The sequence below is a fragment of the Rana temporaria genome, chromosome 1 (assembly GCF_905171775.1).
Source record: "Rana temporaria chromosome 1, aRanTem1.1, whole genome shotgun sequence".
NCBI lineage: Eukaryota > Metazoa > Chordata > Amphibia > Anura > Ranidae > Rana > Rana temporaria.
In genome coordinates this window covers 526,985,835-527,001,162 of record NC_053489.1, presented here as the reverse complement: position 1 = coordinate 527,001,162, position 15,328 = coordinate 526,985,835, and the positions used below count along the sequence as shown (strand labels likewise).

Genomic DNA, 15,328 nt, shown 5'->3' with positions numbered 1-15,328 from the left:
CATCATTCAGGCTGGGAAAGGAGGAAATAGTAATGTTAGCTAATCAGGACTTAGCCTATGTTCACACTAGAATGCAGTGCGGGAGAACCCTGGTCAGTGCGCAATTGCTGCACCGCATTCAAATTTAACTAGTAAATAGAGAAACCGCACTAAATGCTACATGTAAATATACCAGGCATAAAAAGAAAACACCGTAATATGTTATGGCGACATAAAGCCGCTAAATTTTAAAGTCCCAGTAAAATGCTTGTGCTCAAAAAATTATGAAAGAATCCGTGCTTCTTTGGCTTCAAAGATGTGAACTCACCCCTCAGTATGGACCAACTATCTCTAGTATGGTCAAGTGCATGTGTGGGGAGACCCCTACAGATTTCTGATGGATCCTGGGATGGATATGACTCATATGAATAAATATGACCGAAGAAACTTCATTGTGCAATATAGTTTAAAAAGGTTTAATCAAAATTTTAAATCATAATATTCAACTCACATGTAAGGGTGCCTGTGGCCGACACCCGGTGTGAATAGCAGGTGAATTTTCGGGAAATCGGCCCATAAGCAATGGTAGAACGCTGCCACGGTAGATGCTCGATTTCTGGAAACATATGGTGGGCGGAAGTATGTTGCGATGACACAAATCAAACCAACGCGTTTCAGCCTGTCAAATGGGCCATCATCAGGAAGTTCTAATTCCTCCGCTTTGGTTAAGAGCATTTATACCCTTACTATGGACCACATGTTCAAATTTGTCCAATCAAGTTTAGTTCCCTGTTATTTACTCGGGATGCTCACAATCTATTTATTTGGCACCTTATATTATCCAGAAAAAAAGTTAAAATTAAAATTAAATGTATTCTTGGTCCGGGATATAAAAATAGGAAGAAGGTCTGAGAGCCATCAAATTGAACTGCCTTTGTCATCTGAAACGCAGGTCGCAAACGCAGTGCGTTTGCTTACACCGGATATTGTACAAAACGACCGCGCAATCCGGTTGCAATGCACTTCCAAAATTGGTACATGCATGACTTTGGTGTGATGGTGTGCGATTTGATCCCATTCAAAATGAATGTGCCCAAATCGCACTGCACTGAGTCGAATATGAATTGAACAGGAACACAGTTTGGTTCCTCTGCAATTCATATATGGGTCATAGAGTGAACTGGGGCTAACTATTGCACAATGCTGTGAATTTAACAAATGATGCTTAGCCTAATTATTGCCTAATTGCCTTATAACCTAATTATTGATTTGCTGCTACTTCAATATCCAATCCCAGCCTTGTCACTGCAATGGAGAAAGTTAACAGTCAGGATCTATCTCAAACTGGCAGAAGTAGTTGGATTTAACCACTTCATTACTGGGCACTTAAACCCCCTTCGTGCCCAGACCAATTTTCAGCGTTCAGCGCTGACGCATTTTGAATGACAATTGAAATTCACATTTATACAGCGATCAGTGCTATAAAAACGCACTAATTACTGTATAAATGTGACTGGCAGTGAAGGGGTTAACACTAGGGGGTGAGGAAGGGGTTAAATGTATTCCCTGGGTGTGTTCTTAATGTGTGGGGGGAGGGGACTGACTGGGGGAGGTGACCGATGCTGTGTCCCTATGTAAAGGGACACAGATCGGTCTCCTCTCTCCCTGACAGCACGTGGAGCTCTGTGTTTACACACAGAGCTCCACGTCCTGCTGTGTCACCGACGATCGCGGATGTCTGGCGGACATCGCACCCACCAGGCACACGCATCGGCTCCCGAGCGATGCGCCGGGCACATTGTTTCCCCGCTGCACGCCCCCAGCGGCGCGCACGGGGAACAACAACAACAGGACGTCTTTCGTCCATAGCGCGGATCCCAAGTGGTTAAAAACTAGATTCCCACACTTGGTTTACTTCACAAAGCAAAAGCTAATTTTCCCCCTTGGCATGCCCTTTGGGAAGCGCGCTCTCAGTACAGAAACGTCAGACGCCATGAACGCATAGGTGTAGCAAGTGGGTGTTAAGGCCCACCCTCCTTGCCACCACACATATGTGTTATGCAAGAAGTAAAAGTTAAAATAGTACCTCAGATAAAACACATTTTGTTTTTAGTTTTGTGTGGACTGAAGAACAGCCTTTCTCAACCGTTTCACCATGGAGGAACCCTTGAAGTAATGGCAAGGTTTGCAGAAACCCTGTTAATAATTTATAGCATGAGTTGTAGATATAATAATAAATAAAATTGTGTACCTAGAGTTGACATGAATGTGGATCATTAAATATCCTCCTGCTCTATATGGTAAAATAATTTTTAGTAACAATCATAAGATATTATTAGGGAGATAAAATTGCTCAGAAAATAAAAGCAGACGGTGAAAACTTTAGTGTTCCCGGATATTGAAGGTCAGTGGAAATTCCCCCTTACACTGGGGGCCAGTTGGAGAAGGTCCTTTTCATGTTTGTAGTCATGGTAGTAATCCCTTACAGTGGTGGTCAGGGAGAGATGGGCTACTTTACATTGGGGGTCAGTGGGAAAAATGCCCCTTACTTTGGTGGTCAGTGCAAAGATTGTCACCCTTACAGACAGCTAAAAGATTATTGGTGTCAGTGGATACTTATCAGAAGGGAGAGACGACACTGATCCCACACTCTGATACTCTGCGAGGTTGACCCCAGATTAAAAAATACACAATAAATGTCAGGAGATCAATTTGCCACTGCTCACTACTCAAGGAATCCTTTGTTAGGATTTTATTATTGTCTCCGTCTTTTTTGGGAGACCCACCCTCACAATTTGTCCTGATGACCACTGTCACTAGTCCAGAACATTAGCAGGAAATATATATATATATTTTTTTAGTTTAAAGGGAAATTATTCCAATGCACATAATGGGGATGCACATCAAAGGTGAGATCTCCTATTATTCAATTTAATTTCTTTAGGACAGTAAATAAAGGAAAATGTTTCCAAAGGGGAAAGAGGCAGTGATATGAACCCTGAGGCCTAGTACACACGAGAGGATTTATCCGCGGATACGGTCCACGGATTTGGATTCGATGGAGTGTACTCACCATCGGATCGAAATCCGCGCCGAAATCCCCTCGCGATGACGTGTCGCGCCGTCGCCGCGATGATGACGCGGCGACGTGCGCGACGCTGTCATAAAAGGAATTCCACGCATGCGTCGAATCATTACGACGCATGCGGGGGATCCCTTCGGACGGATCGATCCAGTGAGTCTGTACAGACCACCGGATCGATCTGCGGGAGCCAATTCAAGCGGATAGATTTGTAGACATGTCTACAAATTTTTATCTGCTGGAATTGGGAAATTTCCGCGGATAAATATCCGCAGGAATGTACACACCATAGAATCTATCCGCTGAAACCGATCCGCGGATGGATTCTATCGTGTGTACGGGGCCTTACTAGCTGTATCTGAAATTAAGAAAATAGTTTTTGGGTGTAATCAATCCATGTACTTGGTTTACAAATGTTTCACAGTATTTTTTTAAACATTTAAGCCACTTCTGGGCCATTGAACCTAAAATACAAAGGGCCAGATTCAGGTAGAATTCCGGCGGCGTAACATATTGCATTTACGTTACACCGCCGCAAGTTTTACGGGCAAGTGCTTGATTCACAAAGCACTTGCCTGTAAACTTGCGGCGGCGTAGCGTAAATCCGTCCGGCGCAAGCCCGCCTAATTCATATGGGGCGTGTATCATTTAAATTTGGCGCGTTCCCGCGCCGAACGTACTGCGCATGCTCCGTTTACAAATTTCCCGCCGTGCTTTGCGCGAAAATGACGTCGCACCGACGTCATTTTTTTGAACGGCGACGTGCGTTACGTCCTTTCCTATTCACGGACGACTTGCGCAATTTTTTTTTTTTTTAATTCGACGCCGGAACGACGGCCATACTTTAACATGGCAAGTCTAAATATAAGCCAAGAAATAGCAGCTGTAACTTTACGCCGGGAAAAGCCGACTAGCGACGACGTAAGAGAATGCGACGACCGCGCGTACCTTCGTAGATCGCCGTAAACAGCTAATTAGCATACCCGACGCGGAAAACAACGCAAACTCCACCGAGCGGGCGCCGAAGTATTACACCTACGATCCGAAGGCGTACGAAGCCGTACGCCTGTCGGATCGAAGCCAAAAGCCGTCGTATCTTGGTTTGAGGATTCAAATACGACGCGGCAAATTTGAAAGTACGCCGGAGTATCAGCAGATACTCCGGCGTACTTCTTCTGTGAATCTGGCCCTAATCGCTTAAAAATAAGCAACAAGAAAAAAATGTCTGATGCCTTTCCCCAAATTTGGTAAAGCTGAAGTTTAGGCATGGAACTCTTTACATAGTTTTTATTGGCCCAAATTGGACCAATGTAAGTATTTTAGGGCTGTGGAAATTAACTATTAATTCATCGATTTAATCTTTAATTTTTTTGATCGATCCAAATTTTTTGGATCGATCAAAATTATTTTGATTGGTACTCACCTCTCCGCCAGCTTCCGGACCTTCAGGGAGTTTCGTCGGAGATCCGGTGACGTCACGGACACCGGCGGGGCTTGCCGTGTCCATCTGAAGGGCTCCTTTGCTGTGCCTTCATATCTGCATGCCGGCGGGACCTTACTATCTGCCACACGCAAGCAGGGCCGCCATCAGGGGGGTACAGGCATTACACCTGTAAGGGGCCCGGAGGTCCCCAGGGGCCCGGATGGCAACCCCCTTTAAAAAAAAAAAAAAAAAAAAAAATTTTTTTTTTTTTTTTTTTTTTTTAGGACCAATTTTTTTTTTTAGAGGTCCGGAGGTCCCCAGGGGCCCGGAGGCCCCGGATTGCAACCCCCCTTTTTTTATTTATTTTTTATAAAAAAAAATATTTTTTATATATATTTTTATTTTATTTTTTAATAAAGAGCCATTTTTTTTTAGAGGTCCGGAGGTCCCCATTTATATATAATATTATTATTATTATTATTATTATTATTATTATTATTATTATTAAAGGGCCCAGAGGTCCCCAGGGCCCCGGATGGCAACCCCCCTTTTTTTATAAAAAAAAATATATTTTTTTTATATATATTTTTTTTGTCTTTATATATTTTTATATTTATATATATATATATATATATATATATATATATATATATATATTATTAAAGGGCTCAGAGGTCCCCAGGGCCCCATGTGTGGCAAACCCCCCCCTTTTTTTATATATATATATATATATATATATATATTTTTTTTTTTATTATTAAAGGGCCCAGGGCCCTGGATGGCAACCCCCCTTTTTTCATAAATGTTTATTTTTAATTTTATATATATATATATATATATATATATATATATTTTTTTTTTTTTATTATTATTATTATTAAAGGGCCCAGAGGTTTCTTTTTTTCATTTTTATTAAAGGGCCCAGAGGTCCTGGATGGCAACCCCCTTTTTTTGCAATTTCTTTATATATATATATATATATATATATATATATATATATATATATATATATATATATATATATATACATACACACACACACATACATTTATATATATATATATATATATATATATATATATATATATTATTAAAGGGCCCAGAGGTCCCCAGGGCCCCAGATGGCAACCCCCTTTTAAAAAAAGAATATATATATTTTTTTATATTTTTTTTTAATTTTTATTAAAGGGCCCAGAGGTCCCCAGGGCCCCGGATGGCTACCCCCCTTTTTTTATATATTTTTTTCTTTATTTCTTCATTTTTGTGTAAAGGCCCCCCCCGCTTCTCAATCCGCGGCAGCCCCCTCCCGCTTCTCAATTTAAGGCGGCAGCACCCCCCCCCCCCCCCGGTTCTCTGCTCCAGGGGGCCCATGCCTGAAGCTGTGTAAGGGGCCCCATAATTCCTGATGGCGGCCCTGCACGCAAGGGCTGTTACAACTCCCAGTGGATGGTTGTAGAATCCCAGGTTGATAGAGGGAAGTGTGATAGTTCCCTTCACGGGACATCTACATGCCAAAGGACTGATGTTAACCCCTCCTCATCTGGATTCAGCAGTGGCATCGTTGTACACATTTTTATACCAGTATCATACTTGGCTACATGTTTTTATGACTGCTTTTGCTACCGTTTGGTATTACTCGCACCATTTTTACAGTTTATGTAGCTGCATCGATTTTATCTCCAGTGCAATATTTATTTTGTTACCTACTTGATGACTATAAAAGTTTTAATGCTATTCCCATCGAGCACTGCCTTTGTGTGTTTTTTGTATCCTGCTATCCATTTTTCCAGTGGTTGGTAGCTGGGAATCAGCCTGCAAGGAGATCAGCTAAAAGTAGTTGGATTTGTATGTGCGTTATAATTAATCGAAATTAGTCGATTAATCGATTAAAAAAATAAATCGATTAATCGAACACAAACATTTTGATCAGTAACAGCCCTAATTAGTATTTATGTGCCATACTTGTGGGTTCTTTGTGGAAGTTGGAAATCGCTGTACTGCCTCTGTGTTTTGCACTAGCTTTCGGGTCCCGTGAACAAGGTGGAGAGGTGAGGCAGTGACATCATGATCTCTGCCTCATCCAATAAGATAACAATTTGAATTCATTGAGCAAATGCAAATGTTCCCTGACTGGCGCCAGTACCTCCTGTGTACAGTAAGCAGTAGGGCAGCTTCTCAGCATGGGATCTGGAAGCTACAGGAGATCACTGGAGTAGTGGTGCCTTCTAAAGTGATGTTCATTGGGATCCCACTGGTATGACACCTACATACTTACATTGGTTCACATAGGAGCAATGTGACCATGTAAAAAGTGCCACAGCAAAACTTCAGTTTTAACATGTTCCTTTCAACTGCATTCCTTGTCATGGCTGATCCACCCCCACATGCAGTGTTATTTAGTGGAATTAATGGACAGGAAGTAAAATATTATCTTCACACAATCGCAACTTTATCTTAGATTGACATAATTGTGACAAACATTTCCTTTCATAAATTATTATTAGGTTACTCTGGCTTAAATAGCGTTTGCTGCTTGTTTTGTTGTTCTGTTGCCATGAGATCCTTTCTATAATTGTCTAAAGCCTCAATGCACTGATTGGGGACTCTAAATTGAAAAAATAAAATAAAAATCCTGACATTTGATATTTACAGTGCTCAGCAGCTCTCGTCTACAGTAATCTGTAGGTGATGCTAGATGTTTGCAGACTCCTGTGTGCTGTGGATGTCCATATTTCCAAATGGGCAATAAAAACATTGTAAACTTTTATCACTGCAGATAATTCATGCTAGTGCTGGAAAATTAGGAACAAAATGGGTTAAAAATTATTATCTGATCCTACCTTATAATACTGTAGCAAATTGCCTCAACAATGAAGAAAACAAAGTTATAGCTCTATTTTTTTTTTATATATATGCTGGTAAGTGATAACCAGTATTGTATCAGTCTTGTTCAACCAAAACAAGCTAAGCAAAAAAAAAAAAATGACTACCCGTGGGAATTAAGAATACATTTTGTGGCATGCCATTCAGTGTTATTGCCCATATAATTTAGAGTGACTCTATCAGTCACCTAAACATACCGACTGTCCGGTCCCTGCAATAGAAGTGCAAATATACTCTCTTCTCTGGCAGACTGTTTCTTTTATAACTGTGTTCAAACACTGAAATCTTCAGTATTCGACACCACTAGCCACTTGCATGCTTCTTCCTCCAACCAATTTGTCAGTACAGGACACAGCAGTGTCATAGGGATGAGCCGAACACCCCCCTGTTCGGTTCGCACCAGAACCTGCGAACACACCAAACGTTCGTGCAAACTTTAGAACCCCGTTAAAGTCTATGGGACTCGAAAGTTTGAAATCTAAAGTGCTAATTTTAAAGGCTAATATGCAATTTATTGTCCTAAAAAGTGTTTGAAAACCTGGGTCCTGCCCCAGGGGACATGTATCAATGCAAAAAATGTTTTAAAACTGAAGTTTTTTCGGGAGCAGTGAATTTAATAATGCTTAAAGTGAAACAATAAAAGTGAAATATTCCTTTAAATTTCGTACCTGGGGGGGGGGTGTAAAGTAAGCATGTGAAATAGCGCATGTTTCCCGTACTTAGAACTGTCTCTGCACAAAGTGTAATTTTTGAAAGAAAAAAAGTTATTTAAAACCGGACTCGCGGCTATAATGAATTGTCGGCTCCCGGCAATTCAAAGAGAATTCATTCATAAAAAAATAAATTAAAATAAAGCGTTGGGTCCCCCCAAATTCGATTACCAGGCCCTTCAGGTCTGGTATGGTTATTAAGGGGAACCCCTTCGTCAATTTTAAAAAAAAATGACGTGGGGTTCCCCCCAAATATCCATTTCAGACCCTTGTCCCCATGTTAATGTTGATGTCTGCGGGCGGGGGGCTTAATAGAATCTGGAAGATCCTTTAACAAAGGGGACCCCCAGATCCTGCCCCCCCCCATGTGAATTGGTAATGGGGTACATTGTACCCCTATCATTTCACGAAGGAAGTGTAAATAGTTGTAAAAAAAACACACACACACCGTGGAAAAAGTCCAGCGGTGGTAATCCACTCGTTCCCAGCTGAAGCTGTGACATTTCTTATAAAGGTGAGGCGGGGCTGCCCGTCACGTGACCCCGCCCCTCTGATGCAAGGGGAAGCCTGGGCTTCTCTAGTGACGTAGCAGAGGGTGTGTCAGAGAGGGACGGGGTCACGTGACGGGTGGCCCCGCCTCGCCTTTATAAGAAATGTCACAGCTTCAGCAGCGTCATTCGCCGGGCTGTCTCCGGTGGAGACAGGCGGCCGGCGATGCTGCGCTCTGGATCCCGGACAATCTTCTCATCGCTGGACCAGAGAGGAGATCACCCGTCGCTGGATACCGACAACGTTGGAGCGGGGAGCTGGGACCGAGTGGATTACCACCGCTGGATTATTTTTTTTTTAATAAAGGACTTTTTACCACGGTGAGTGTGTGTGGTTTTTTACAACTATTTACACTTCCTTCATGAAATGGTAGGGATGCAATGTACCCAATTACCAATTCACATAGGGGGGGCCAGGATCTGGGGGTCCCCTTTGTTAAAGGGATCTTCCAGATTCTGATAAGCCCCCCACCCACAGACCCCCACAACCAATGGCCAGGGTTGTGGGGATGAGGCCTCCCCATGTTTAGGGCATGTGGCCTAGTATGGTTCAGGAGAGAGGGGGGGCGCTCTCTGTCCCCCCTCTTTTCTGCGGCTGGCCAGGTTACGTGCTCGAATAAGGGGTTCCCCTTAATATCCATACCAGACCTGAAGGGCCTGGTAATTGAATTTGGGGGGACCCCACGCTTTTTTTTTTTTTATAAATGAATTCTCTCTGAATTGCTGGGAGCCGACAATTCATTATAGCCGCGAGTCCGGTTTAATGACTTTTTTTCCTTCAGAAATGACACTTTGTGCAGAGACAGTTCTAAGTATGGGAAACATGCGCTATTTCACATGCTTACTTTACACCCCCCCAGGTACGAAATTTAAAGGAATATTTCACTTTTATTGTTTCACTTTAAGCATTATTAAATTCACTGCTCCTGAAAAAAAACTGCAATTTTTAAAACTTTTTTTTGCATTGATACATGTCCCCTGGTGCAGGACCCAGGTCCCCAAACACTTTTTAGGACAATAACTTGCATATTAGCCTTTAAAATTAGCACTTTAGATTTCTCTCATAGACTTTAGACTTTAACAGGGTGTTCTGTGGCTTTTCGAATTTGCCGCAAACACCCCAAATTGTTCGTTGTTCGCCGAACAGGCAATGTTCGAGTCGAACTCGAAGCTCATCCCTACAGTGTCATAGGGATTGGAGGATGGAGCCACAACACAGAGTGGGGGACTCAGGCATCTGACACTACCTGAAGTGTCAAATGCTGAAGACTCTGACTGAGGCTGCAGCACTTCACCATAAGGGGGCAGGAGAAATGCCACAGAGATATGTATAATAGCTGTTGTGGAATTTTTTATATATGTGGACATTTTATTCTAGGATGTGTGTTTTATAGATTATCATCTGTCTCCCTGGGTCTGATTTTTAATCGGGGAGCGCTCTAGCAGAGCGCAATTGGGTTGAATCGAGACCAGCGTTAAAAACGGTCAGTATGAAAACCTTCTTATGGGATTGAAACGTGTTCTCTTTGTGTGTGGGCATTTGTTGGTTAGTAGATATCAAGCGCAATGCGCTGGACTGCTTGCTTTCCAATGACTATACACATTAGAGAAGCGAAGTCCGCATAACGAGAGAAACCTATTATATCTCTCTTGCGGACTTCGTTATCCCCTTATGGATACATATCTGTTTGAGTTGACATTGATATTTGCCTTGTCGGTGTACTTGTACCGTATATTGACAACAGCAGTGGCAGTGTCCCTGCAGATTGTCTCAAGCCTGTAAGAACAAGTAGAATGATCTTAATTTAGATATTGTTTTACTTTGAACAATATCTGTTTGTGCTCCATGCTGGCTAAGATGGGGTGTGTGCACTTCCTCCCCCTGCCTTTCTTTGAGTGCCCTCCCCTTTTACTGTTTGTCATTTCCTGTCATGTGATTTTGTATTAAGGGAAGTGATTGGCTGTTGGGGCCATCACTCCCTGCTTTGTTATTCTTTGGTTTCCTTTGAATAAAATAACCTGAGTTTCTGTGCCCAGCCACAGAAGCTTGAGATTCCAGTTTGAAGCAGCATTGTTTCTGATTCTACCTGGTGCCATGAAGTACTTCACATTCCTTGTACCAAAGAGCTTGATACAAACGTGCTTTTAAGCACAAAGGAATTGTTTGGTGCTTTGTTTGCATTGAGACGCTGTAAAAAAAAAAAAAAAGTGCACATTTTGGCGCGGTGTGGATTTGCGTACAAAGCCCAAGGGAATTCTTCCACCACACAGCTTTCCTTTTGCAGGGACCTGGCAGTTAGTTTTGTTTGAGGGATAGACTGGGTCACTTTAATCCTTCTGGCTGATAATATAGGTTTTCTTTATCGTACATCACGGGACACAGAGCTGCATATTCATTACTATGTGGGTTATAGAGTCTACCTTCAGGTGATGGACACTGGTGTAATCAATTAAACAGGAAGTTCCCTCCCTATATAACCCCTCCCCTACTGGGAGTTCCTCAGTTTTTTCATCAGTGTCTAAGGTAAACCACAATGTCTTTTGAGACGGGATTGCTCAGGGCACCCATATACCTCCCCTAGCCGGCATGTAGCCTGGGCCACTATGTCTGTTCAGACAGGATGGCTGTAGTACCCATATATCTCCCCTTGAAGGGGCTGGTACATAAAAAAAAAAAAATGCCCTTAATCCTATGCAAAGCATTGTCTTCCATGAGTAGCTGCAAGTCTTATCTGTTTTTCCACTACTATGGGCAGTAAAAGACATGCCTGATGTTTTCGCTTACCATGCTTTCCAAAGACGGAAGCTTAAGTGTTAGCTGGTCTATTGTGCGTCCCACTTCCTCAGCTTCAGGCTCTACCATGTCGCACGCCCTCTCAGTGCAGTCGCAGAGAGGGCTCTTCAAAAAGGCCCAGACGTCAGAGCTCTGTAAAGCTAGGGGGACACAAACGCAAGCACCTTGTGTGAGTTGGATACAGATTCATCTAAGACGCCTACTCCGCATCTAGCTGTGCAGATTAGCAGGCATTGTTGCTGCCAGACTATGTTCAGCTGTTGATGCACCTGGGTTAAGCTCCTCTGCTTTTAGCTTAGGACTTTGGTCTCCCCATTGAATAAGGTCAGGGGTAGGAATATAAAAAGGAATCGCCACCTGAACCTGGTGGCCCCTTATTCTCCCCTGTAGAGACAGCTCACAGATTGAGCCATCAGACCTGTCAGGCAATCAATGCAGCCTCCCCCAACATTGCAGCCACTCTGCATGTGTTTTGTTTTTTGCATCACATTTGTTGTTCTACAAGAGGTTAACTGCTATGTTCGCAGCATCCTCACAAGAAGCAAAAAAAAAAAAAAAAAGGGGGGGGGTCCCTTTTCCTGCTTTAATCCTTAAACAAAGGGATTAGAAGAGCTGGGGATGAAGGTTCACTGTCAGAGGACAGGAGACAGGAGCTGCAGCCTAACGAGGAGAAGCTATCAATAGCCCTACAGGTTCTGATTGCACCTGCAGTCTTTTCAGAGATTCATGCTGCATATAATTTCCCTCTGCCTACTCGGCCAAAGCCTCTATCTTCTCCTTAGAGTGTAAAGAGAGGTTTTCCTATAGGTGGCTAGTAAGACCTCCATATGGTCCTCAGCCTGGTGTCGGCTTCAGGCTAACCAAATGCACATCTGAGGGATGCACAGTTGCTGGTACACATTGCTAACGTCTCTTAATTGAGGAAACGCACATCTACAGAGGATAACTTCCTTTTTACCAGTCCGCATGTTGCATAAGATACATGAGTTTGGAATGCATGTGGGATAAAAACAAGTAACAAAGCATGTTTTATTGTGGATCGCATAAGGATACATGTTTCTGTCTGTATGGTGTTGCATGTTTGTTAGAGTTGCATAGAAATGCTTGAGTGCATAAAGATGCTAGTTACCTGATCACTCAAGTCCTGGATTACCCAAGGATATTGGGTCACACAGAGAGACTTGTTTCCACAGAAAGGCCTAAAATCGCATAAAGACGTTTGTATGTATAAAAATGCTGGATCACACACACATGGTTACCTGATCACCCAAATCCTTGATTACCCAAGGATGTTTGGTCACACAGAAGTGGTTTGTTTCCACAGAAATGCCTAAAATCGCATAAAGTTGCTTGGATGCAAAAAAGATGCTGCATCACACATGGTTACCTGATCATCTGCGTCCTGGATTACCCAAGGATATTTGGTCACACAGAGAGGCTTGTTTCCACAGAAGTGCCTAAGTTCGCATAAAGATGCTTGTATGCATAAAAATGCTGGAATCACACATGATTACCTGATCACCCAAGTCCTTGATTCCCCAAGGATATTTGGTCACACAAAGAGGCTTGTTTCCACAGAAATGCCTAGAATCGCATAAAGAGGCTTGAAGGCATAAAAATGCTGAATCACACATGATTACCCGATCACCCAAGTCCTTGATTACTCGAGGATATTTTGGTCGCACAGAGAGGCTTGTTTCTACAAGAATGCCTAAAGATCGCTTAAAGATGCTTGAATGCAAAAATAAGCTGGATCACACATGGTTGTCGGATCAACAGCGTCCTGGATTACCCAAGGATACTTGATCACATAGAGAGGCTTGTTTCACAGAAATGCCTAAAGTCGCATTAAGATGCTTGAGTGCATAAGGATGCTGGATCGCACAGGGGTGCTTGGTCACACAAGAGTCCTTGGTCACACAAGGGTTCTTGTCCGCACAGTAGTGCTTAAAATGCATAAGATGTTGATCGCATGGAAGATGCTGAATCGCATAAGGATGCATGATTACTTTAAAGTTGTACATGGCGGCCTAATTAAGCAATACAGGATTCCTTGTGTTTGCATAGAAATATGTGTCTGCATGGGTTCATGTTGCACATTGTTGCATAACACGTTTATATCGCATGCTTGCTTGCAAGATGCTTGTTCCAGAGCACACATGCTATATGCATGTTTTTCTTAAAACATATTTATATGAATTCATGCTTCCAGGAACACACGCTGCCATGTACACACACTTCCATTGAGGCATATGGCTTTAACACTTGCCACATACACACATGGGGAGCCAGTCGCATATGTGTTTATTTACTTGGGTCTGCAGAGGTTGTCTGCGTTTCGCAGGGGAACAGCACTATCTCCAGTTGGTGGTCTTGCCCTTTTGGGTTAGCCTCCGTGCCTGGGTTGTCAGGGTGCTAGGGCCCGCCTCTAGCAGGTCTGTAGGCCCAGGGTATAGCAGTAATGGCATACCGAAGCAAACTCCTGCTGATGGGTCAGTCAGTAGCATGGCTGGACCTAAGGGTGTCCAGCATGGTCAAGTATCTGGAACTCTAAAGATACATTCTTTCATTTGACAAGAAGCTGGGTATGTTTGGCACAGTCCAAAAAGGAGAGTTTTTTTTTTGGCCTCAGACAAGACCATCGCTATAAGAAAACTGGTCTATGTGGTCACGGCAAGGAACAGTTCCTTACTTTTGGCCTTTTGATTAAGGCACTAGGGAAGATGCTGGCTTCATTCAAGACAGTTCCCTATACTAACTTTTATTCAGGGCTGTTATAAACAGTATTTTGTCGGCCTAGAAAGAGTGGATCTTGACCTAGCATTATCCAAAGAACCCGGTCCCAGAGATATGCTGGAATTCCTCTTGGTGATTCTTAACTAAAAGGGTTTGCCAGGTCAGGAAGAGACCATGGCCCAGGGGAAGTAGTCAAGCTCCAAGGGAGCCTTATCTGTCAGCTAGAGCTACCGATGGAGCATCTGGCTTAGGGGCCTGAACGTTCAGGTGGCAGGTTGGTTCTGTCAGAGTACAATCAGACTATGCCATACTAGTGATTTACTTAATTTACCAAGGAGGAGCTTGTGCCTTGCCTATTGGCATTCGTCATTTCATGAAATGCAGAATTGGACAGGCGATTCGCTGGAGCCGTCAACAAGTGTCTCCAGGAGAATGACCTCTACACCCCGACTGTTTTCCTGACCAAATGTCACAGAAATAGTACCCTGTACATAAGATGTATTGGCGTCCAGGCTCAACAAGAGATTGAACAGCTTGGGGTCAAGGATAAAGGATCCACCCGCATGCGGGGCAGATGTGTTTTTAATCCGAGGGGGGGGACCAGTTGTCACTGGTTGTGTCTCTCCCCCCAGTGCCGCGACTTTTGTGGCTTCTATGCAACATTTAGAGGAGAACGGAAGCTGGCCTGATTACTCCGGCATAACCCTGACGACCTCTCGGTGCAGGAACAGTAAGGGTGGTAGTAGAGGACCCACAGTCCCTTACATCTTGTCCAGGCCTACTTTGCAGGGGGTATTACATTCTGCCTTGCAACAGGTGAATTAATGGTCTGGCTATTATAGACCACATTCTCGAGGATCGGGGCTTTCAGAATCAGCGGCAATTCCCTTGATTCATACAAGAGAGCTGGCCTCCAGGACCAGATAGCCTACGGTCTGGAAGGCCCATGTTCCTGGTGTGAAACCAGATGGTGGCATCTGTGGAAGTTTGTCAAAGGTAAAATTCCTGCCTTCCTACATTTGGAAAGGAGACGGAGCTAGCCTTAAGTTATACCAAGGATCCGATCTCGGCCTTGCTTCCAAAGGTCGATTACTTCACACTCTTTGGTCCGAGCTGTTATGCACGTCACCCCTTGTATAAGTCCACCAGTTAGGTCGCCCTTGTGCTCGGAGG

At 43.3% G+C, this 15,328-nt stretch overlaps 1 protein-coding gene across 5 annotated transcripts in view; it reads left to right on the top strand.

The window, feature by feature from the left end:
* The window catches only part of TMEM154 (transmembrane protein 154), an 88,118-nt gene that overhangs the window by 15,022 nt on the left and 57,768 nt on the right, over nt 1-15,328 (top strand). The window contains exon 1 of one of the 5 annotated variants that reach the window (XM_040331911.1): nt 10,028-10,109. The exons of the other annotated variants lie outside the window; for them this stretch is intronic. The gene's annotated coding sequence lies outside the window, so the exon portion shown is untranslated. Of the gene's footprint in view, nt 1-10,027; nt 10,110-15,328 lie in introns of those variants that run through there. 5 annotated transcript variants of the gene reach the window in all.